The following is a 24659-nucleotide window of genomic DNA, read 5'->3' on the forward strand; positions in this document are numbered from 1 at the left end:
GCCGATTCCCCTGGCTGCTGAATTATATGGCTCAAGTCATCAGCATCTGGTGGCCGCACATACGTACCCTGGAAGTTATCAAGGAATGCATCTTCCAAATCCTCCCAACTGCCAATGGAGTCTGCTGGCAAGCTATTCAGCCAATGCCGAGCTGGTCCTTTGAGTTTTAGTGGGAGGTACTTGATGGCATGTAGATCATCACCGCGGGCCATGTGGATGTGGAGGAGGAAGTCCTCGATCCATACCGCGGGGTCTATTGTACCATCATATGATTCAATATTTATGGGTTTAAAACCCTCTGGGAATTCGTGATCCATTACTTCATCAGTGAAGCATAGGGGGTGTGCGGCGCCTCTGTGCCGGGCTATATCACGATGCAGTTCATACGAGTCTTGTCTGCTATATTCGGCCCGGCCGGATTTGCTTTTGGTATATCCGGCGTGACGATCATCGTCTCGCGTTGGGGCGCGACCCCGTGATCCGTAGATCGATCTTGTATGCCCTGCTTTGTTTTCCAATACGTCTCGCAGGTCCCGCGTGTTGCCCCGGGCCTTGGTGTTTTTGGTTGAACGGTGGCGGGATGCGGTCTGGACTTCGGGCTGATATGCCTCTCTGTCTCGGCCACGAGGTGGCCGATCAGCCGCATCATATGCTGGTGACGTTGGTTTTAATGCTTCCTCCTCGAGTCGGGGTAGCAACCTGCGCTTTGGGTAACTCTTGGAGGGGCGTTCGAGTTCGTATTCCTCGGCCGCAAGGACTTCGGTCCATCTGTCTGCTAGCAAATCTTGATTAGCTCGAAGCTGTTGTTGCTTTTTCTTCAGGCTATTTGCTGTGGCTATAAGCCGGCGCTTGAAGCGCTCCTGCTCGACAGGATCCTCAGGCATGATAAATTCTTTGTCGCCGAGGCTCACCTCGTCTTCGGAGAGAGGCATGTAATTGTCATCCTCCGTTTCTCCATCTGCTGCCTGTTCTGGAGGGCTAGCTTGTTCATCCTCCCACTCTAAATCTGGCTGGAGGGGATTGTCGTCGTCTTCAGCACTATCCGGAGTGTTATTGTCTCTTGCGCCGGTATCACTACTTTTGCTATGGCGGGACTTAGAGCGGCGCCGCTGACGTCGATGCTTGGGTTGCTTCTTGGACGGGTCATCCTCCGCTGTCTTATCGCCATCGCCTTCTTTGGGGGTATCCACCATGTATATATCCTATGATGAGGTGGCGGTCCAGCGCCCTATGGGTGGTGGTTCCTGTTCGTCTCCTGCATCGTCGTCCATACCGTCGATGTTTTCGGAGTCGAAGTCGAGCATGTCGGTTAAATCGTCGACAGTGGCTACTAAGTGGGTGGTGGGTGGGGAGCGAATTTCTTCGTCGTCCGCATCCCATTCTAGCCGGACATAGTTCGGCCAAGGTTCTCCTGACAAGGAGAGAGACCTTAATGAATTTAGCACATCACCAAAAGGCGAGTGCTGAAAGATATCCGCGGAGGTAAACTCCATGATCGGTGCCCAATCGGATTCGATAGGCACGGACGCAGGCGGCTCGGAGCCCGTGGCCGGGGACGAATCCAATGGTTCGGCAACATGGCTCTAGTAAGGGGTGAAGTCAGTATTCGGCTCTATCGCCACTAAGAGTGCGGCCTCCATGGCGGGGTCTATCCACCCGTCCTCGGATGGCGCAATTTGTTCCGGATTAAGGGCCGGAGTAGTTGCAGGTGTGATCTCCCGAACACTGTCCGATAGCAGAGCTAAATCATGCTCGTCGTGATCGTGCGGCGCACCTGACATGGGCTCGAATCCGTCGAAGATCAAGTCTCTGCGGATGTCAGCAGTGTAGTTCAGGTTTCCAAATCTGACCTGATGGCCAGGGGCGTAGCTTTCGATCTACTCTAGATGGCCAAGCGAATTGGCCCGCAGTACGAAGCCGCCGAATACGAAGATCTGTCCGGGGAGGAAAACCTCACCCTGGATCGCATCGTTGCCGATGATTGAAGGAGCCATCAAGCCTTACGGTGACGGCACAGTGGAACTCTCAATGAAAGCACCAATGTCGGTGTCAAAACCGGCGGATCTCGGGTAGGGGGTCCCAAACTGTGCGTCTAAGGCGGATGGTAACAGGAGACAGGGGACACAATGTTTACCCAGGTTCGAGCCCTCTCGATGGAGGTAATACCCTACTTCCTGCTTGATTGATCTTGATGATATGAGTATTACAAGAGTTGATCTACCACGAGACCGTAGAGGCTAAACCCTAGAAGCTAGCCTATGGTATGATTGTTGTTGTCCTATGGACTAAACCCTCCGGTTTATATAGACACCGGAAGGGGCTAGGTTTACACAGAGTCGGTTACAAGGGAGGAGATCTACATATCCATATCGCCAAGCTTGCCTTCCACGCCAAGGAGAGTCCCATCCGGACACGGGACGAAGTCTTCAATCTTGTATCTTCATAGTTCAACAGTCCGGCTAAAGTATATAGTCCGGCCATCCGAGGACCCCCTAATCCAGGACTCCCTCAATACCCATGGATACTTGAGGTGACATTGGAGTATCTAGGTGACATTAGGGTTTTGGTTGATTTGTGTCTTAAGGTGTTATTCTAGTAAGAACTCTATGATAGATCGAACGAAAAGAATAGCTTCGTGTTATTTTACTATGGACTCTTGAATAGATTGATCAGAAAGGATAACTTTGAGGTGGTTTCGTACCCTACAATTCATTTGTTCTCCGCTATTAGTGACTTTGGAGTGACTCTTTGTTGCATGTTCAGGGATAGTTTTATGATCCAATTATGTTATTATTGTTGAGAGAACTTGCACTATTGAAAGTATGAACCCTAGGCCTTGTTTCAACTCATTGCATACCGTTTGTGCTCACTTTTATCGCTTGCTACCTTGCTGTTTTTATATTTTCAGATTACAGAAACCTATATCTACCATCCATATTGCACTTGTATTACCATCTCTTCGCCGAACTAGTGCACCTATACAATTTACCATTGTATTGGGTGTGTTGGGGACACAAGAGACTCTTTGTTATTTGGTTGCAGGGTTGTTTGAGAGAGACCATCTTCATCCTACGCCTCCCACGGATTGATAAACCTTAGGTCATCCACTTGAGGGAAATTTGCTACTGTCCTACAAACCTCTGCACTTGGAGGCCCAACAACGTCTACAAGAACATGGTTGTGTAGTATACATCATCCCACAAGCTTGACCCAGTCTATGCGTATAGTGAAGATCTTGGAAATAAAATTTATCGGCCCCAATCTGGATCAAGTTGTTGGATTCCTTACATGCTTTCCGTGCACAGAGAAGCTACTCATCGAGGTGAAACTTCTTTCCTATTAGTAAACGGTAATCACAACGTAGCTCAATTTTTTCGTAATTTTCCCAAATTACGATGACAAGTGTAGTGTTCAAAACTGCATCTACGCACTGCACCGAAAGAAATGTTTTTAGTATTTTTTTTCTCACGTGATCACCTGCATCGTTTTTTTTGTTGTACTACTATAGTAGCCTAGGCTAGTCATAGTGTAAAGTAACTTAGACTAGTAACTCTATGGTTACCCTAAGAGCAAGTACTACCTCCGTCCTGGTTTACTCTTCCTATTTTGTAGTATCAAAATTTGACCATAGATTTAACTGACAAAATGTTAATGCATGTCACTAAAAATTATATCTTTGGATTCGTATTTTAACATAATTTCAAATGGTATAATTTTTTGTGACATGCATTGGCATTTTCTTAGGTAAATCTATGGTCAAAATTTTACACTAAATACGAGGTAGTACAAAAGTGGGCTATAACGGCCCTCCACTATGTAGGCCAAAACACGTGCCAAATTCACTTGTGATGCATTTGGCACCGATGCCCCTCCATTGCTCACCTGATGCCCCAATCTGGATCACCTACTTTGCTCCGGTGCCAAATTAACTCACGCAATGAAAAAACACTTGCGTGGGAGAGAGAGGACTGAGGCAATAAAAAACACTTATTTGGGAGAGTGAGAGGCTGGTGTAGTTGGTTTGATTGATTTGTTTATACATGTGGGTCTGTGTGCATAGCGGTGCCAACTCTCTCACATCGCGAGAGCGGTGCCAAAATCTTTTGATTTGACATCGATGCGTATTATGTGGCATACTTTTGAGAAATATGGCATCGGCCACATAGTGGAAGGCAACAAATGCCCAACCTCTTCACGTGCTCCTAGGTAAATGAGAGGAAAGAGAGAGAGAGAGAGAGAGAGAGAGAGAGAGAGAGAGAGAGAGTGAAAAAATAACACTAGCCAGCCAACCCTATCGTATGAGCGAATGATATTGGTACCTCTTGATGACACGGCAATCTTATATAGCCAGCTGCTCTAATATGTTCTCTTCTTTTGCAGATAAAAAAAGACCCGAAAGTGAAAAATGTGCAGCACTATAACAATCTCATCGAATGCCTTGATCTCCATCTTACAGAAATTGATTTGATCGACTACCGAGGCAGCACATCTGAGATTAAATTGGCCAGGTTCTTTGTTTTGGAGGCAAGTGTGCTCAAGGTAATGAGGTTTGGCATTCTCTGGCGCAACAACGAAAGGTGTGCTGATCACCGCAAGCGTCTAAGCCTAAATGACAAAGTCTCTGCAGAAGCTGAATTTGTTTTTGAAACATCAAGTGGCCAGAGACTCAAAAATTTATTTGCCCATTAGTGACTTGTCAAGGCGGTGGATTTTAGTTTGTACGATAATGCTGCATCCACCTAAAGTAATGAAAGTTCTTACGTAAGCTTCCTAGATTTCCTCTTCGTAGGTGCAGCATTACTCCTAACATTTGTAATATTAGTTTGGAACTTGTAATATTGTTGTGTCCTATTCCTGCGTTTTCAAAATCCTGCAAATCAAAGAGGTCCTGAGTTGGTGATGATGTTGTGCCTGCCATCTTTCACCAATAGCCGTCGGATCTAGATCTGACGCATACAAACCAAACTTCTCCAGTTTTGCAAAAAGGTGCCCGCACTTGTTCCCTATTTACAAACAACTCCTTGTCTCTCATAATCAGCCTTATCTCCTCCCCACCACATCTAGAAGGCCATGAAAAATCTGGCGCGATGGCCGCTGCCGGCGCCGTCCACCCCCAATCTTGGTGTTCCGTGCAATGCACGGGCATCTACGCACGGGAAATTATGTCGAACACGGCTAGTTGTAAGCAGGCTAGCTCTACAACCATGATGATAGTGACTGTAGACGGTGAGGCTGACTATGGTATGCCGAACACGGCGCCTATACTCAGGTGTCATCTCCGGCGCAGGGTCTTGTCACTTCACTGTGAGGAGCAGCACGTAATAATTTGACCAACGGGTAGTACAGTGCTACTACATTGGTAGTACTACTACTAGTACTAGCACCACCGTTTGGATTTAGTAGTACTACCACGTCCATCTGGATTTAATATTTGACTAGCAATATTTAGTAATGCATGTCACAAAAAATGTACTACTCCCTCTGTAATTAAATACATGGTGTATTGTTTTATTCCTTCTGGCAGATGGCTCAAATCTGAAGTCTCATCAATCAGACTACTATTGTACTCACGGAGCACTCAGCTTTGTAAGCTACCAACAAAAAATTGCAATCAAAGACTACTATTGTACTCCCTCCGTACTGGTGCATTAGTCACGTTACGAAAACCGAATAGTAATCCCAAAACTTTTAGGCGCGGTTCATTAACTACCCACCTCGTTCCCTGTTTTTTGCCACAAAAAAGAAATCACCAAATATGAGACATGGGGTGCGTATGCATCCAATGACTTGAGACTACTCCCTCCATCTAGGTGTTTAAGTCATCTTAGAGCAAGTGAAAAAGAGGAGTGGGCTCTCATGCAAGAGCCTATCTATATGCGGATTCCTAGGCCGATATACAATAAATATGAAGAGAGAGAGAAGATGAGAAAAACTAGTACTCTTATAGCCAGCCTTATAGCTAACCTTATTGTATGAGTGGCTACAAGTGATGGCTCTATATGACATGGCAACGTCATATAGCTAGCAGCTGGCTATACTATTAACCATGCTCTTAGGTTGTGCACCGTGACCAAGACGAAGGGGAAAGCAAGAGAACTTAATGTCTTTTTGCTAATTAATAGGATTACATGCAATGAACTAACCACTACATGTCATGTTTGGTAGTCTCAAGTCATTGAAAGCATGCACGGCCCACATCTCTCATTGGTTGATATGTCACGAAATAAGAAATGAGGAGGGAGTTAATGTACCGTGCCAAAGTGTTTTGGGTCGGAGGGGGACGCAGCTTCATTGAATTACTGTAGTTGTGTTTGGGTGAATGACACGTGGGCCCAACAGGTGGCTGGCCCACCTGTCATACAGCCAAAGGCAGGTGCAGTAGAGGGCCGGGGAGTAGATGGCCAACACACACGTGAATGCAACGCAGTCTGCACTTCTCATATAAAGGATCCCCGCCAGTCCAATCTACGAAATCCTACGCACCTACGCACCCTAACCAAGGGCAAGAGTGATCACTCCAATCGCAAGTTTAGTTGACTAGAAGCTAGACCCATGGAGGCGATGAGCGCGAGCATCAGCCGCTGTGCCAGATGGTCCATGACGCCGGCCTGCGGCCCGGCACCGAAGAACGTCTCTAGGTCGTGCTTAAGGTCGCTTGGATGATAACTTCGTCTCCTTGTTCGACAAGGTCCTCGTCGGCTTCCTCGACAAGTTCACCATCGTCAAGAAGCTCGCAGACGACCTTGACGTATGCCTCCAGCCCACGTGCCCAGGCTCTGCGATGCCCACCACCCTCAACGGCCTCTATGGTGACAACCTCTTCGACGCACGGGTGGCCCTGCGACTGCCTGCCGTCGCGCTGGAGAATGTCCACCTCGAGGTCGCGCTCGCCGCGCAGCGGTGGGCGCAGCAAGACACCGTCGACATAATCATCCACGTCTACGCACAAATCATCCACAAGGACTACTACGTGCCAGAGGAGGACGATAGGTCGCTGGCCTTCTTGACCCGCAGGGCAACCATGGATGGCATTGTTCAGAAGCACGTTGAGCTCGCCGCCAACGCCGCAGCTCCTCACACGTCGGTTGGTGCCCCGGTGCACTAGGGCGTGAGGATGTCCTTGATGGATCTGTATGTATCTTTATCTTTCCGTCAAATCCATGTAGTAGTATATGGTACTACTAGTAATTATCTTACCTTTCGCATCAACTTCATAATTTTCGTATGTACTCCATGCATGAACCGCGCCAGAATCAAACTTCTCATTACTCTAGGGAAAATCATTATTTCTATCTATCGGTCACGCCATGGAGCAGAACCAAATTTTACAAGCACTACAAAAAAAGACACATCTGTGACATTTTGGGCCGAACGAAAAAAATTATGTCATACTTATGACACTTCTATGACGATAATTGTGACAAAACCCGGTATCATCATAGATGTGGTGGGGTCCTACTTCTATGACAAAAATCATGACAGAAAATGGGCTTTTCGTCTTGGGAGGGCCAAAAATGCAGCTTCATGACATTCTTTGGGCCGTCCATGACGGAAAAAACCGTGGTAGAAGCGAGGGCGAGGAAAATATCGGGGTGTTCCCGGTTACGGTGGGTGGTCGGGGCCGAGCGATGCGTGTTTCTCTCGTACACACACGCGCGTGGGTGCGAGGCGTTTGGCTCTAACTGAACCCGAGCGATTGCACTGCAGGCTACGCGTTACTGAACCCGAGCGATCGATTGATGGCTGTTAACTGAACCCGATCGAGCGATTCCTTCGCTACTGCTGCTAACTAAATCCGATCGATGCTGCCTCTAGATGAATAGTGAGCGTTGCTGGGGGGATTTGGATGAACAGTTCCCGGTGGGGGTGGATGAACAGGACCCTGTGGTGTTGCCTCTGGATGAACAGGACCCCGATCGATCGAGCCGGTTGGGGCTGGATGAACAGGACCTCGTGGAGGGCTGGATGAACGGGACCACCCCGTGGAGGGCTGGATGAATAGTAGACGGTGGAGGGCTGGATGAACAGTAGCCCGTGGAGGGGTGGTTAAACAGGAGCCCGTGGAGAGGTCTGGTTGAACAGTAGCCGGTGGAGTTGCGCACGGTGGAGGCTGGATGAACACGAGCCCGTGGATGAACAGTCACAAGTGGAAGCTGGAGGAGGTCGATGGTGGATGAATAGTAGCCCGTGGAGGCTGGAGGGGGTCGACGGTGGAGATGAACAGTATCTTGTGGAGTCATGTTTTGCGGTACGCCACACCCCTCCCGATGAACAGGACCCCCGTTTCGACCGTAGCGCTCCAACACAAGTCCGTTTCCTCCGTTTTGCGGTACGCCACACCCCTCCCGATCAACAGGACCCCCATTTTGACTGTAGGAGGTCCGTTTCCTCCGTTTTGCGGTACGCCAGACCCCTCCCGATGAACAGGATCCTGTTTCGAACGTGGCCGGTCAAACACAAGGCCGTTTCCTCCGTTCCGCGGTACGCCAGGCCTCATTTCCATCGGCTATTCCGTCCAAGCCGGTTGGCTCCCACGCGTTCCGTTGCCTCCCGATGAACACGACACATTCCGTTGCCTCCCCATGAACACGACGACGACGTAGTTTCTCCGTTCCGACCCAACCATGTACACGAGCCCTGGCCATACGTACGCGCGAGTAGGCGTTCGAGACCCCGCCCGTATGTACGTACGTGGCCGTATTTACTTTCTTGCACCCTGGCCGCTGTACGTACGTGTACATGCTACGTGCGCGCCTCTACTACGACACGTGCGCGCCTCTACATCGACCAGTATTTACGTACACGTTCGCGACCAGAATGACAACGCTACGTATGCTTCGACCAGGTGGGTCCCGACTGTCAGGCACTTCCTTGCGTGCGAAGATGTAGATGGTGGGTCCCATCAGTCAGGGGGTGAATCGTTTTTTTTTGCCCGGACGCACTTCCTTGCGTGCGAAGATTTAGCTGGTAGGTCCCAGCAGTCAGGGGGAAACGTTTTTTTCACGAAATACAGTGGCCCGTCCGGTGGGTCCCCACTGTCAGGCGCAGGAATAATTATTTTCCGCGTAATAAGGAGGCACTTCCTTGTGGCTGCCGTGGACCCAGCTGTCAGCCTCTCCACGTACAGTACTCTTCCGATGGAAGTCGGTCATTGACCACATTGACCACGCCGCGCCAAGAGCACCAAGGTGGTGGACGACGGCGAGGCCTAGGAAGGGGACGACGCGGAGCCAGGGAAGACGCGGCAGGGGATGCCCACGCGAAGAGGAGTACGAGGGTTCACTGGTTCGGCTGTGGTGTGAGGCTGCCGTCACCGCAGAATAACAGGGCTGTGGGTGAGTAGAGGGATGGCCTGGCCAGCGGTGGGAGTAGTAGGGGGTGAGGCCTTCGCGGCATCACAGCCGGCCACGGGAGGCAGGAGCATGCGGCCCGACCGGCGCTGCTTTGGGCGGCTAGAGCAAGAAGACCAGAGGTTGAAGAAGCACTACGGCCGTTGGATAGACATCGTACGGTCACTGGAGCTAGAATCGTTCATATTGACTAAGTTGACAAAGCACTCCGTCCCCGTCAACTTAGTAGGCCCACAAGTCAGCCTCCCACCAAGGTGGTTCCCAACTAGCAGGGGGAGTATTCATTTTTTGTGCGTAATAAGGAGGCACTTCCGGTGGGTTCGAGCTGACAGCGGGGGGAACGTTTTTTCGTGAAATACGGTGGCCCGTCCGGTGGGTCCCAGCAGTCAGGGGAAACTTTTTTTTCGCCAAATACGATGGCCCATCCGGTGGGTCCCTACTGTCAGGTGGAGGAATAATTATTTTCCGCGTAATAAGGAGGCACTTCCTTGCGGCTGTCGTGGACTCAGCTGTCAGCCTCTCCACGTACAGTACTCTTTCGATGGAAGTCGTTCCTTGACCACGTTGACCACACCACGCCGAGAGCACCAGGGCGGTGGATGACGGCGAGTGGCGAGGCCTAGGAAGGGGACGACGCGGAGCCGGGGAAGACGCGGCAGTGGAAGCCCGCGCGGAGAGGAGTACGAGGGTTCACTGGTTCAGCTGCGGTGTGAGGCTGCCGTCGCCGCATAATAACAGGGGATGTGGGTGAGTGGAGGGATGGCCTGGCCAGCGATGGGAGTAGTAGGGGCGGTGGGGCCTCCGCGGCAGCACAGCCGGCCACGGGAGGCAGGAGCAGGCGGCACGACTGGCGCTGCTTTGGGCGGCTGGAGCAAGAAGACCTGAGGTTGAAGAAGCACTATGGCTGTTGGATGGACATCGTACGGTCACTGCAGCTAGAATCGTTCATATTGACTAAGTTGACAAAGCCCTTGGTACGCGTCAACTTAGTAGGCCCATAGGTCAGCTTCTGAAACGGTGCGCCCCAGATGTCAGGGGGAGGAATCATTTTTTGGGCGGGTGAAGCTAGAATATCCGAGATTGAAGAAGAAGCACGGCATCCGTTGGATGGACATCCAACGGCCACTGCTGCTAGAACCGTGTGTTGACTATAATAAGTTGACAAAGCCTTGCATATGCGTCAACTTCATTTTTTTAGGGGACGCATCAACTTAGTAGGCCCACAAGTGTGTGGCAGAGAACTTATAACCCATTTGCTATTTGTAAGAATGTACACCCCATTTTTGAATTCTAATGGAATTTACTACAGCACATTTACAGTTCGTTAAAAGTACAGCCCATTTTCTAGCTAGGACAACGATTAATAATTTCAACCAACCGTTCAAGACAGAATTCAATAAAATTTCCCACATTTTTTATGGGATCCAAAATATTTTTATCCCAAAATTTCTAGTCAGATTAAATATAAATTTGTATTACGTAAAAATCTAACGAAACATTGCGCGCGCAAAGATTAAAAATTAAGATTTTCAAAATCCATAAATAATATTTTATAAACTAATTTCGTGCTTGGTGCATTTTTTATAGTTACTGCCCAGTTTTTATAATTACATCCCATTTATTATTTTTTAAAGCCCATTTTCCTGTTAAGCCTAATGCATCCCTCCTAGGAAAGATTTGCAGCCCAGCGGGCGGAGAATAACAAGTTGACCTTGCCTGGGTATTCCTCAAAAAAACGTATAGCTGGGCTAGCCATTTTCATCTTGAAAAAAATTAATATCTGGGCTGGATATCTGTCCTGGGCTAGACGGGCCACAGCCCGCCCAGTTAATACCCTGCTCTCCTCTGAACAACAACGAAAACATCGCCAAGAAAAACCCTGCAGTGCTCACACCTCAAAAACACAAATACTGCTCGAGCTGCTTGGTCCCAGCTGTCGGCCGCACCTTGTGCAATTCTCTCGTTTATATTGACTACATAGGTTGACAATGGTGTGGGACCGTGATGTCAGGAAATCAGGAGGAAGCAAAAAAATATAGTTGTACATAATAAGGAGGCACTTGCGTACGTACGGCTATGGCCCTAGTGGGTCCCTACTGTCATCCAGTCAAAATAAAGTCATCTCCTGAATACTCATGTTCATTGACCATGTTCAGAATGCTCGGTGCCACGGCGAGCGCAACAACTCGATGGACGACGAAGAGGGCCTCGTGGGCCCTACGGATCGTCTGAAACAGCGCCTGCTGCTCATTCAGGAAGCCAGGATCATTGGACACCTATGAGCACCTTCGAGAGACTGAGACGGCATGAAACGATAAGGCCGCGCTTGGGAGCTCTGGTTTATTTCACACCTGTATTAAGATACAAGTGTAATTTACTCGTCATCGGAAACAACGCGTAAAATATAGGCGTAATGAAACCGAGGGCCCGAGGTCTGTAAGTAAAACCGGCGGGTTACGTGTGTAATTTGAGAGACCGGTGTATATTTTACTAGTCGAAATCGACCAACCAAGCGCTTCTCCCGAGACCATCTGCTTTTATTTACAAGCGTCAGTTTTACAAGCGGTTTTGGTTGGAAAACGACGATCAAATCACGGCCTAAGATGATGAGTTGGTCGGAAGATCATATGGTTTCACGTCTAACCTACCCGACTTGTCGTATAGGCTATGAATGAAACATAAGACGATGAACTTCTTAAGCACGGAAACAACAGAAGAGGATGATCTTCCTAACAAGCAAATCACTGGCATTAGATCAACATGCAAAACAATACGAAGCATTATTCTCAGGAGGCACGATGAACAGCTCATGATGCCGCATGCCACAACATTCCAAGCTAAACTTTGCAATCAAACACAAGGCCTGGCATTACATAGACAATATTCAGAACAAACTCTTAAAATATCTTACGTAAGTCAACATTCATGTGACTATGCATCTCAGCAGAGTAAATATTTACTTCTGAACTGAAGACAGGAATAGGAAAAAACGATCGACGTTGCTCACAGCAAAGGGCGTCCCACTCAAAAATATCAAATGCATGTCTTCTAGCTAACATCAATGAGCAAAAATTGACAAGGTTTTCCAATTCCAATATATTAAACTAATGTCAACTTTGACAAGCTTTTCCCATTCAAATATGTAATGCCTATGATTGTGGAACGGGCAGGGTTTGTCATCAGTTTGTCATCTGATAGTCCTGTGGCTCAAGGTGACGACGGATGATTAGAGAACCATTCGATGTATTGCGCATGATGAAGTATTATGGAGGACACGAACCATCTGAACATTTTGTGCAGTTCCACTAAAATCAAGCTGAGCATCCCTGTGGATTTCGTATTTATATGCTGCCAGAAAACAAAGATACATCAGCACGCACATGAATATTGGCCCCAGTGTCAACCCACCAATCGGTGGACTAACAAACTGAAAGTACGGTAAACAGATTACCATACCCAGATGCCCCATCATTGTTGCTTAGAGTGACATTGACAGAATTGGAGTCCTGTCCTGGCTTCTTGGTACTTGTTTGGGCACTTGTTTGCCCAGTGTTCCTCCAAACCACAAGGAAAGCAGCCATCTCTCTTTTTGTCTTTCTTCTTCCCTTCTTAATGGCCGACACTGGCAGCACCATTCAAACATATAGTCCGGTGGCTCAAGGTGACGACGAATGATTAGAGAACCATTCGATGTACTGTGCATGATGAAGTATTATGGAGGACACAAACCATCTGGACATTTTGTGCAGTTCCACTAAAATCAAGATGAGCATCCCTGTGGATATTGTATTTATATGCTGCAAGAAGACAAAGACACAGCAGCACACACAAGGAATGAAGCAGTCACTATTCATTCTAACCAGCGTCTACTAAAACAATGCGACCGATTCATTTTAACAGGGACATTATCTTAACAATACCTTGGTTAAACATGTAGAAAGAACTACAAAGCAGGATAGTACCATTTGTAAAACACTGTAACTGATATATAATAACAGAGACATTATCTGAACAATACATTTCTTAAACATGTACTCCGGCCGATCCCTAACAGAAATGGTACTCCCGCCGATCCCTAACAAGTGTTGCAGTTTTGAACTAAGATTCAGTAGTTAATTCTGAGGAAAGTCGGTACTGACCTTTTAAGACCAAGATTTGAAACAACTCGTGAGGAAGACCTCAGAGAGATCTCAACACATATATGGAAATCCGGTCTCATTTTGTGCAGTTCCACCAAAATTAAGCGAAGTAAAATGTCGCAATAGCAACAAGTTGAATAGATATCCCTGTTTTAATGGAGGCAAAAAAGGAATCAATTACTGGCCAATAAAGGAGGATGAAACATGCGGCCACAAAAATGGTAATCCCACCAATCCCTAACAAGTGTTGAAGTTCTGAAATAAGATTCAGTAGTTAATTCTGAGAGTGGCATTGCTTAATTTTACCAGCGGCATTAGATTAACAAAAAGCATAAACAGTTCCAGGGGAGAGTGGGCGCAACAACATGTGCTTCCATCTACTTATAAAGGGGGTGATGCAGAGTTTGTTGTAACAAAGCAACAAGCATAATGTCTGCGTTGGTCCCATTTTTGTTCACTACTTAATGGGAAAAGACAGCAATACAATAGCTTCAATTCAACATTTCTTTAAAACAGTACCAATACAAGTAGCACAGCATCTCAAAACACACTGCACGATCATGTAGATGAAGGCAAGTACCACCCTGTCATGACGCACACAAGATCACGTACGAATCTTCCAACACGAATAGGAAATCCAATCTCGTTTTGTGCAGTTACTCTGAAATCAAGTAAAGTCGCCGGTGTGACATTTAAGTTTGCTATAACAACAAGTTGAATAGATATCCCTGATTTAACAAAGGCAAAAAAGGAAACAATTACTGCCAATAAAGGAGGATGAAACATGCGGCCACAAAAACAAGCATCTACCTTATCTTGATGGAAAACAAAGTATAGGACAGTAGCATTTCTAAAACGGTTGCATTGATTCATATTAACAGAGAAATTCTCTTAAAATAGTTCAGTAGCTAATTCTGAGAGTGGCATTGCTTAAAATACAATAGCTTCAATTCAACATTTATTTAAAACAGTACCAATACAAGTAGCACAACATCTCAAAACACACTGCACGATCATGTGGATGGGACATGGGACATGCCAGCACCATGTGCGTCCACACGTATAAATGGGTGATGCAGAGTATGTAGCCAAGCAGCATATCTGCGTTGGTCCCATATTTGTTCTCTTTGAAACTTTTTCTGATGTGAGGGCAGCAAATCTAGTCCTGCACAAACTACCCGACCCCCCAGTTTCTTTCCTTTTTCAACAAAGAGTTCGGTTCCTTACAGATGTGTGTACTGGGTTACTCCCTTTTTCCCTCTTCGACCAACAAAGCGGCTGGATAGCTAGTCTATACTACTTTCCCTCCCTCCTTTCCTCATTGAACCACCTCCTAGATTCATGCTCCACCCCACCGCACCCTTCTTTCCTCTTTGAACAAAGACCTAGATTCGACTATAGAATCGAAAAAGATCAGCATGCAGCTAGACCAATGACGGTTTCAAAGAAACTTATACCTTAGGGTCATCGGGATGTCGCAAGGCATGCGGCGGGAGGTCGGATCTTCCCACACTACGTAGGGCAGCGAGGAAGAAGGGGTCGGTGGCCCTCCCGCACAGGCGCTGGGTGAAAGAGAAAAGCGCAGCCGGCAGTGGATTACCTCCCTCGCCGAAGGCGATAGAGTGAACGCTGCACCTCCTCCCCTTCCCGGTGCGACGGGATCCGGACGCCTACTTCACCAGCTGTGAAGGGGGTGGGAGAGACAGAGGCCACAACACAATCTTGTTTAGATCTGGTGAAGAGGGTGAGAGACAGTGAATATAGCAAATCCTAGCAAACGAACGCTGAGCCTCCAGCGTGTATATATATATATATGTAGTGCGGCGAGAGTGTGGAGAGTGCAAACCATAGCGAACAAGCGTTGAGGCTCCAGCTTATATATATACTGTAGTACAGACTGAGCTCCGGTGCTTTAACTGCACTTGCTTTTGGCTGTATGACAGGTGGGCCAGCTACATTTTGGGCCCACCTGTCATAAACCCAAAGGCAGGTGCACTAAAGTCAATGAAGCTGCGTCCATATAGTACTCGTGTATACGACTAATATATAGTGGAGTGGTTTTCTTATTCTCTCCATAACAATCGTTTTAAATTGTGTAAGTACAAAACGAAACTCTTTATTTAACGTACCAGTGAAGAAAACTACTACTCCCTCTGTTCCTAAATATTTGTCTTTCTAGATATTTCAACAAATGACTACATGCGGAGCAAAATGAGTGAATCTACACTGTAAAAAATGTCTATATACATCTGTACGTGGTAGTCCATTGCAAACCACTTGAAAGACAAATATTTAGGAACGGAGGGAGTACTTCCGATGAACTAACGATCCATGCGTCCTGGTCGCACTTCCTGTCCTTCACGTGCGGTACACTACCCTCCCTTAAGTGAACAACCACACATGCGCCAAATTATCGGAAACGTGTGAGAGTGTGCACAAATAAAGAATTTTAATTTCAATTATCCGAAAGGTTTGAGAGTATGTACAGTTTGCCCTCTCTAATAATTATGGTTTGTTGTGTTCGGCCTAAACTTGGTCAAACTTTACAAAGTTTGACTTCAGTCAAATCTAATATGCAGAGTAAATAAAAATGGAGGGCTACTACGTCCATCCGGGTTTTTAGTCCACACCATTTTTTTAATCAAAGTTAATAGCTGGACAAATAAATTACAGGGGAGCTGGAGACAAAGTTGTGAGAAGGCTTAGAAATCAATACAAAACTTATGCTCTTAGTACCAACGTCGATCCTTCTTCGAGGAAACATTTGGTTCATAGCCAATTGTGTGATAAAATTGCACCAACGTGAAAGACGACTGCGTCTCCAACGCAACCAAGGTGAACTGACGAAGGATATCATCTTTGTGGGTAACAAGCAAAGAGCACTGGTGGAAGACAGCTTGTTTTTCATTGAAAATCGATCAACCTCACAAGCCGACGCAACCATGAGGCGCAACCATGAGCATCGATAGGTCATCGTGGTGATGCATCATCCATTTGGCATGAAGTTTGGGTGAGGCACCTATGAAGTTCGACAAATCCTCACTGTGGTCTGTTTCTTCTTAGTAGTCAAGCTCGAGGAAGGAAGAACCACGTGGCAGAGGACAGTGAGGCGGAACAACAATGGCCATCCAATTTTGTGCAGTTCCACTAAAATTGAGGTAGACATGCCCGGGTATGGACATACGCATCGCTGTTTCCAAAAATATAAAAAAGGGATATAGTGTTGTTACTTTGTTTTACAAGATTAACAACGACATCTCAATTGTCAATAAGAATTATGAAAAGTACACCAACAAATAGAAGCATCATGATTATCTTGATGGGAACTAAACCAGGATACCGGAGAAAAAAAGCATTTCTTCATTTAACCAGTGATAGTATTAGATTAGCAGCAGCAATAGGAGCATATGGACAATGACCGCACAACCACCATGTACTTTTTGTCGAAACAACATGTATACCTCCACCGAGGCATAAATTAGGACAACTTTTCGAGTGGCATTTCCTCTATAATAGTAGGTGATGTTGGACCAGCCGGCGAACCCTAGCTACTATACATGGGGAGCTGGGGAGTAGTCGCATAGAAGGAAACCCACATGCAGCGACCTGGGGAGCTAGACCAGTACAAGAAGTTATACCTCAGGTGGGCGAGATGTCGCTTAGGCGGGCGGGCGGGATCTGCCCACACGGCGGCGGCGAACAAGGGCGTGGAGGACCTTCGTCCGCGCCAGCGCCGGCTCCGAGAGGACGGTGCGCATCGGCTTTCTCCATCACCGACGGCGACAACGTCAACGCTGCACCTCCTCACCTCCCGCAGCGGACGGGATTCAGCCGGATCTGTGATCACCGGTGAGGAGAGAGACAGTGTGGACACTGTCATCTTGTTTTGATATGGAGAGGGTGAGAGAGCGAGACGCGAGAAACTCTATCAAACAAGAGGCTATAATGGAGTAAAACAATCTCTCCATAGCAGTGGTTTTAAATAGAATACGCGTGTTCCCGGAAAAAAGAAACGAAAACTGGCGGACAATTTTTTAACGTACCAAGAAAGAAAACTCGATCAAAAACACGCCCCCGCTTCCAGGTCGCGAGAGTCGTCGCGCACACACACATAGACATAGACATGCATATCCGTGTTTACGTAAAATTCCATTTCCATCTCCATCTCCAATCATATTTGTCCAACTGGCACATTATTTACGTTGTTAATTATATACGCGGCAATATTAACGTACATCATCTATTGTTTGCGGGCGTCCGGACCGCTGCCACGGCCGCTCCTGACCAACCCGAACCCTCTTCATCACCCGCGCGTGCTTCCCGCCCGAAACGGTCAGTGCCGCATTCATGCCCGGCCAGAGCGGACGCGACCTCTCACTGGCGTCGGCATTGAAGCGGCGCGTCGGCCGAGAGAGCGTCACCCGCGCCGCTTCCTGGTGCACGCGACTGCTCCGCGTTCAAAGGTCGCAATAGCCGGCCACAACATGCATGTAAAAAGTTCTTGGGAGTCCATGCTACAGCTAGTTGTCCTCCCCCAACTCGTCAATCTCTTCCAGTAGTACTAGTACTCCATGGCGTGATCCATCGACAAGCAGGCGGGAAAGTTATCGTATACTCTGTTTGCGGTGAGTGGCATGCCGAGCAACCGTGTGGGGTCGAGCCGTGGAGGAGGGTGAGACACGAACGCGACATACGTGATTTAAACGTTGGTTTTGCTCGATGGGTGATCCAACGAAAGGAAACGTTGGTTTCTCTCCGTTTCCATTTTTTCTCTGGAAAAACAGAAACTTTCCACTCCATTTTCATTCCTACTCCAAGGTTGCCCCGTTACAACATTCCATCAAATACAAAGGAAAACTAACACGCATGCTGATGCATATCAATGATTCACAAATCATAGCCAATATTTACTTCACAACTAAAGACAAAAGTTGTGAGAGCGTGTACGAAAGAAAAACTACTGATGGGATCACTACGACTTAAACCCTAAACCCTAAACAGGATTTAATTTCCTGGCCAGGTAGAACCTGTCGAAGGAAAGATGGCTGGCACCCTCGGATCATACGATGCTTTTGTGCAGTTCCACTGAAATCGAGGTGGCCATCCCTGATGGCAAAGATATTGAAGAAGTGTGATTAGAATAATAGTACTGGCACTACTTCATGAGACATAAACTCATCACAAGTAGAAGCCGGTAGAAGTAGAGAAAGATCGACATGGAGATGGAGCTACATGGGGAGCTGCGGTAGTGGAGCAAGCCGGCTCCAAAAGGAAGATGGACTACCTGGGACGTCGGGCTGTAGCTAGAAGGGCGGTTGGGACGCGGCATCGGCCCATACCATGGTGACCCCTGATTGGGACGCACCACCTGTGGATTTTCTCCCTCGCCGATGTCGACCGCGTCTACGCAGAACATTGTTCCCTTCCCCCAGCTGCGGGATCAGGCCGGATATGTGACCAGCGGTGTGGCCACCGTCGTTCTATGCTTGTGAAGAGAGCAACCCAAGCAAGCAGGCTTGTAGCTTAGGCTCTTGCTAGTGTATATATAGTGGTTTTCTTTTTCTCTCCATATCAACCATTTTATATTGCGTACGTGTCATTGAAGAGTGAAATGATGGTTGCTTCTTCCGACTAACTTACTGTGTGATTTGACTGCTCCTTTAGTGGCCCCTACACGTACTCCCCCTACGTGTATGCAACAGTCACACGTACACATGGACGCAAAAATGCGCATGACGCCCTAATGCATGCATGTCCGAGCACACGACGGAACACACACGGTCACGCTCAAGTGCTCAACATACATGTGCATGCACACACATACTCAGCCAGGGTGAGCTAGTGACCGTATAAACACCGAAAAATGTATATATTGAGCGCAATGAGCGTATTATGAAGTCCACTGACCATATTTTAAAAAATATACAGTGACAGACAGTGTATTTATCTCGTTTGAAATTAAGCCATATTAACCGGAGAGGAGGCAGTATGGACTAGCATTACTTTGTTGTGTCCCGTCAACTTGCCGAACGAGGAGAAGCTTGCAGGACGGGAGAAGCTTGTGCGCGGTGGCTCGCAGGACAGGGAGAAACTTTTGACTAATGCAATCTCTCCTTCGCTCAGGCGGTGGACGTGCAACAGTTAATTCGGTGTCAGACTGCCAGAAGCATACACTATACTAGTACTATTATTGTTGCACTTCCCGAACAGGCGAACAGCCAAGCGCAAAGTTTACTAGAACTAGTACTACTACTATAATCTATAGAGGTATGTACTATACTAGTACTAGGAACCGGATGGAGGAGCGTCTGCACTCTTATTATATTTTTAAAATGTGATAAAGCAATCTTCAACACATTTGGTTCTCTTCGAGGGTTCTCGCATGTGATAACGGAAGTTGATTGCATGGAACACTCACCACAGTTCTCGCTTAATTCTGGCTCATATCCTATTACAAATAGGAGCGCTCGGTAATATTTCCTCTTTTTTTGTTATTCAGCATGTAAACAGGTCAGCAAACCTTGCGGCGAATCTTTGTGCGAACCGTGCTTGCTGCACTTTGAATGTGGCCGAGAGCTGGCTTGATGAAACACCTCGCTTCCTACTTCTTTTTTTGCGGGGTACCTCGCTTCCTTGTGACCAGTGTCTTGGCTGATCGTCCTAAGAATGCTTATATATGAATAAAGCTCTCTCATTTACCCGCAAAAAAGATTAAGCCATATTAACCGGAAAGGAGGGAGTATGGACTAGCACTACTTGTTGGTGTGTCCCATCAACTCGTAGAACAAGGAGAAGCTTGCAGGACAAGGTGAAGCTCGCTTACGCCTTTTGACTAATGCAACGTACCCTCGCCCAGGCGGTGGACATGCATCAGTTCATTCGGTGTCAGATTGCCAAAGGCATACACTGTAGTACCGAACAAGCGGAGTACCATCATTGTTCGACTTCACGAAGAGGCGAAGAGCCAAGCGCAAGGTTTAGTAGTACGAGTAGTGCTACTACTAGAACCGCATGGTGGAGCCTCTGTACTCTTTTTTTTTAATCTCTGATAAAGTACACATTTATTCCGGAGAAGGGCGGAAAACGGCATCCCAACATGTAATGATGATATCGATCAACCATGCTCGAATATATCTTGGCCTCCGTGCGAGCCCGTCTGTGTGTTCTCGCTCCTCGTCTCTCTCAAGGAATGGCGGGTTGGCCATTTTGCCGTCAATTGAGATCGGTTTGCTCACACTCCGGTCCCACATGTCAGTGATATGCCAAGAGGAGGTGCGTTGACCGACTGGCCATACACGTACTTGGTTTTGCACCTTCATCCTACTCGTCCCTCCGTCATAGTTTACAAGGCACGCTTCATTATGATGCATTTCTCTCAATGCATTTCCACCACCAGAGAGACTTTAGACGCGTTTGGTTTAATGCTCAATTAATTAGGGCATGGTAACCGCAATTTTCTCTCGATGTAGTACTACGGAGTGGAGTAAGTGCATGCATGTGTGTACCCGGGGTGGAAGCACTGCATGCATGTGTGTACGCATTATTTCCTCTAGTAATAGACGTCGTGCTATAACTACTATTGCTATTTTTCAGGCCGATCGCTAGTCGCCTTAGTCCCAGAGATTTTCTCTTTTTCTGAAGCGCGCTCTATAAACAGTGACGGATGGAGTAGTATGAGCGGATTCAAAGAAGAGCGTATTGATGGTTGCTTCTTTCGAGCAACTTGTAATGGGAAAGGTGGGGCTTATGATTTGATTGCTCATTACTCACTATTAATGCGGCGCAACGAACGGTCTGAGTCTCCCATGCGACTGTGCACTACCCCCTCGGTTCTTAAATATACTCCAGAGTATTTGTCTTTCTAGAGATTTCAACGAGTGACTACTCAAATATTTGTTTTTTTAGAGATTCAAATGGACTACTACATACGGATGTATATAGACATATTTTAGAGTGTAGATTCACTCATTTTGCTCCGTATGTAGTCACTTGTTGAAATCTCTAGAAAGACAAATATTTAGGAACGGAGGGAGTACACATACGAAGCAAAATGAGTGAATCTACACTCTAAAATATGTCCATTTTAAATTTGTAAAAAGATAAATATTTAAGAACGAAGGAGTATAATTTTGTGCATGGCACATGGACCCGGATGCCGAAGAGGCTTCTGGCAATGCTATCAAGCTTCCAGCATTTGTTTACATAATTGACGTACTATACAAATAATTTTCCAGCGACATGAAATTGTACAATGGTGTGAGCTTTCAGCTTTTGTTTCGTGTGTCTTGCCATCGATGCTCTTTCGGAAACAATAAAAAACTAACTTCCTTGCTAATCAGAGCTAATATTTACATCACAACTGAATACAAAGTTGTGAGAAGGTGTTAAATTAAAATTGATCCATGCTTTCAGTGGCAGCAACGTCCCCCCAGCTCTGTCTAAATCAACAAGGCATGTTGGGAAAAAAAGTAGCTGTCTGGAGCATGCAACATTCCGATCATTTTGTGCAGTTCCACTAAAATAGAGCTGAGCGTCCCTGTTCCAAAGATATTAAGTGTGATTACGATAATAGAGGACTGCTGATGAAACAATAAACACACAAATAGAAGCCGGTCACCTTTGCAGTCTCTCTTAAGACTAACTAGTTGGAGAAGATTAGGCTCGGAGTTGGATGAGGAGGATAGAGGAAAACCAATCTCCCTTTGTGCAGTCGCACTGAAATGTAGAGACGTTGCCCGTGTGACATTTTGGTAGAACTGCACAAAACACTCTTAAGAAAAAAGTGATTTGTGCAGTTCACCAAAAGGTCGCAATAGCAACGAGGTGAAATGGATAGCCCTGTTTGCAAAAAAGAGGTAGAAAGGAAATAATTACTGGCCAATAACAGTTGATGACACATGCGACGACAAAAAAGAAGCATATTTCTTGTCCTAAGGGAAGATAACAACATGGTTGTGTTTGTCTAAAACAGTGTGAGGACGAGATTGCAATATGGAAAGTACGCCGGACGAGCTACGTTTTGGGCCAAGAACTATGGAAGATCCACATGCAGCGACGTGGGAAGACGGGCAGTGGAGCAAGGCCGGAGGGGATACCTGGAGGTCGTCGGGATGTAACTAGGTGAGCGGCGGCGGGCGGAATCTGCCCATATTACGGCAGTGAGCAAGTGGCGTAGGCCCTACCACGCCGGAGCTTGGTCAGAGAGAACGGCGTGTATCGTAGATCGGGACGTGCTGCCTCGGCGCCGTAGAACAGAGAAACGATGCACGTCCTCCCTTTTCGCCGGCGGACGGGATGCGGCCGGATCAGTGACCAACGGTGAGAGAGAGAGAGGCCATCACAGCCTTGTGTGAGATACTCTGAAGAGAGACAAACCAGGCAGGCAGGCTCCATTGTATATAGTGGAGCGGACTACCTTTTTCTCCATAAAAATCGTTTTATATTCTGTGTACGTGCCATTGAGCGATATAACTTTATTCAAAAATAACGCACCAACGCATCAAGTCAAACTTTGTTTCGTGCACGCGTGGTACACGACCTCCGTAGGTAAACAACCGCTACATGCGTTCAAATTAGCACGTGGGCTGCCATTTCGTACAGAAATTAGCTCCACCGTGTACCCGCGCAGGTGTGGCTGGGCACGAAACGTGAGCACGTGCACGGTGCACCTATTCTCTTCTTGTATACGTACACCACCTACGTGGGGTTTTGTGAGAGAGATACAAACGTAGAGAGATATAGTGTGTGGGTTCGTGAGAGTTTTTTTGGGGGGGGGGGGGTCAATCAAAAAATGTAACATATGCAATGTGTGTGAAATAGAGTCCTGGATATATCATATATATAGAGGGGGCGATCCACGAGAAGAGAGTGGAGGTATCATCGGCTTGAGGTGTCCATAGAATCAAAGAGAGGGATGATGTGTGTGTGTGTGCGCGCGCGATCGATAGAGTGCCATCGAATTTGTGTGTGCCCACATCAAAGATATAGAGTGGCTGGCCTACTGGAACATGAGAGGGGACAGGTGCAGTTTGTCTCTGTGGCATGGATACCTACCTACAGCGCTCGACTATCGGTGTGTGGTGGGGGGAGGTCTAATTAACTATAGAGGTACAATGGCTGGTATATGTGTGGAGGAGGAGAGAGGCCTACCTCATGTATTAAGGGAGATCGATCTACCTCATGTATTAAGGGAGATCGATCGGCATCCATGCATATGTGTACGAGAGGAATAAGGTTGGGAGAGAGACAGAGCTAGCGTGTTGGAGGGGGTGGTAGTGGAGTTGCTTCTAACAAATGGTGGGATAGGCTTTCTAGACAACCGGAGGGCACGCCTGCAATATCAATAAGAGAGGGGATGGATGCCTGTCTGTGCACGTGCGTGTGAGAGACGGGTCAAGAGGCATGCATGCACGAATGATGAGGGGGGCGATATGGTTGTGGTAAGCAGACATAACTACATAGGAAGATCAATCGTCCTTTGTCAGAGAAAGGAGAGACATAACTTGTGAGGTACGTCGATCGATGGGGGGGAATAGTTAAAGTCAACCTAGGTATATGTTGGGAGATCGATCAGTATACATGCATGTGTGTGTTAGAAGCAAATGAGGCACGGGGAGAAGGATAGAGAGAGAGGGATGCATCTAGGAGGTGGTGTGAGAGTCATACTATATCGAGGGGGGAGGAGTGTGCGAGTACGAGATCGATGAAAAGAGTGGTGGGAGTGAGGCATGGACAGTGATAAGAGAAGAGGGGAAGCTTGTGTTTTGTGCTATGCACACCTGGCTAGAGAGGCATATCGATCGATGTGTGCCGTAAAGAAGGAGCTGGGGGGCCTACACACACCGTGGGTGAACGACCAAAAGTGAAAAGACAAATTTGCGCGATGGAGCTAGAGAATGCTTAGGGAGGGTGAGAGGGATGCGGGCGTGTGCATGCACGAGAGAAGGTTAGCGCTAGCTAGCTACAAAGATAAGAGGATTGTGTGGGTGTAAAAGACGAATAGAGAACATACTTCATTATAAAAAGCGAATTCGGATATTTGAAGAATTTATCATAGTATTTTAAACCGACGCATGTGTGAATATATATAACGGTGATACACATGGTGTGGTTATGAACATGTTTACTACATGTAATATATTTTATCTCTACTCTTATAAAAAATGGAGTT

The sequence above is a fragment of the Aegilops tauschii genome, chromosome 4 (assembly GCF_002575655.3).
Source record: "Aegilops tauschii subsp. strangulata cultivar AL8/78 chromosome 4, Aet v6.0, whole genome shotgun sequence".
In the NCBI taxonomy this organism is placed as follows: Eukaryota; Viridiplantae; Streptophyta; class Magnoliopsida; order Poales; family Poaceae; genus Aegilops; species Aegilops tauschii.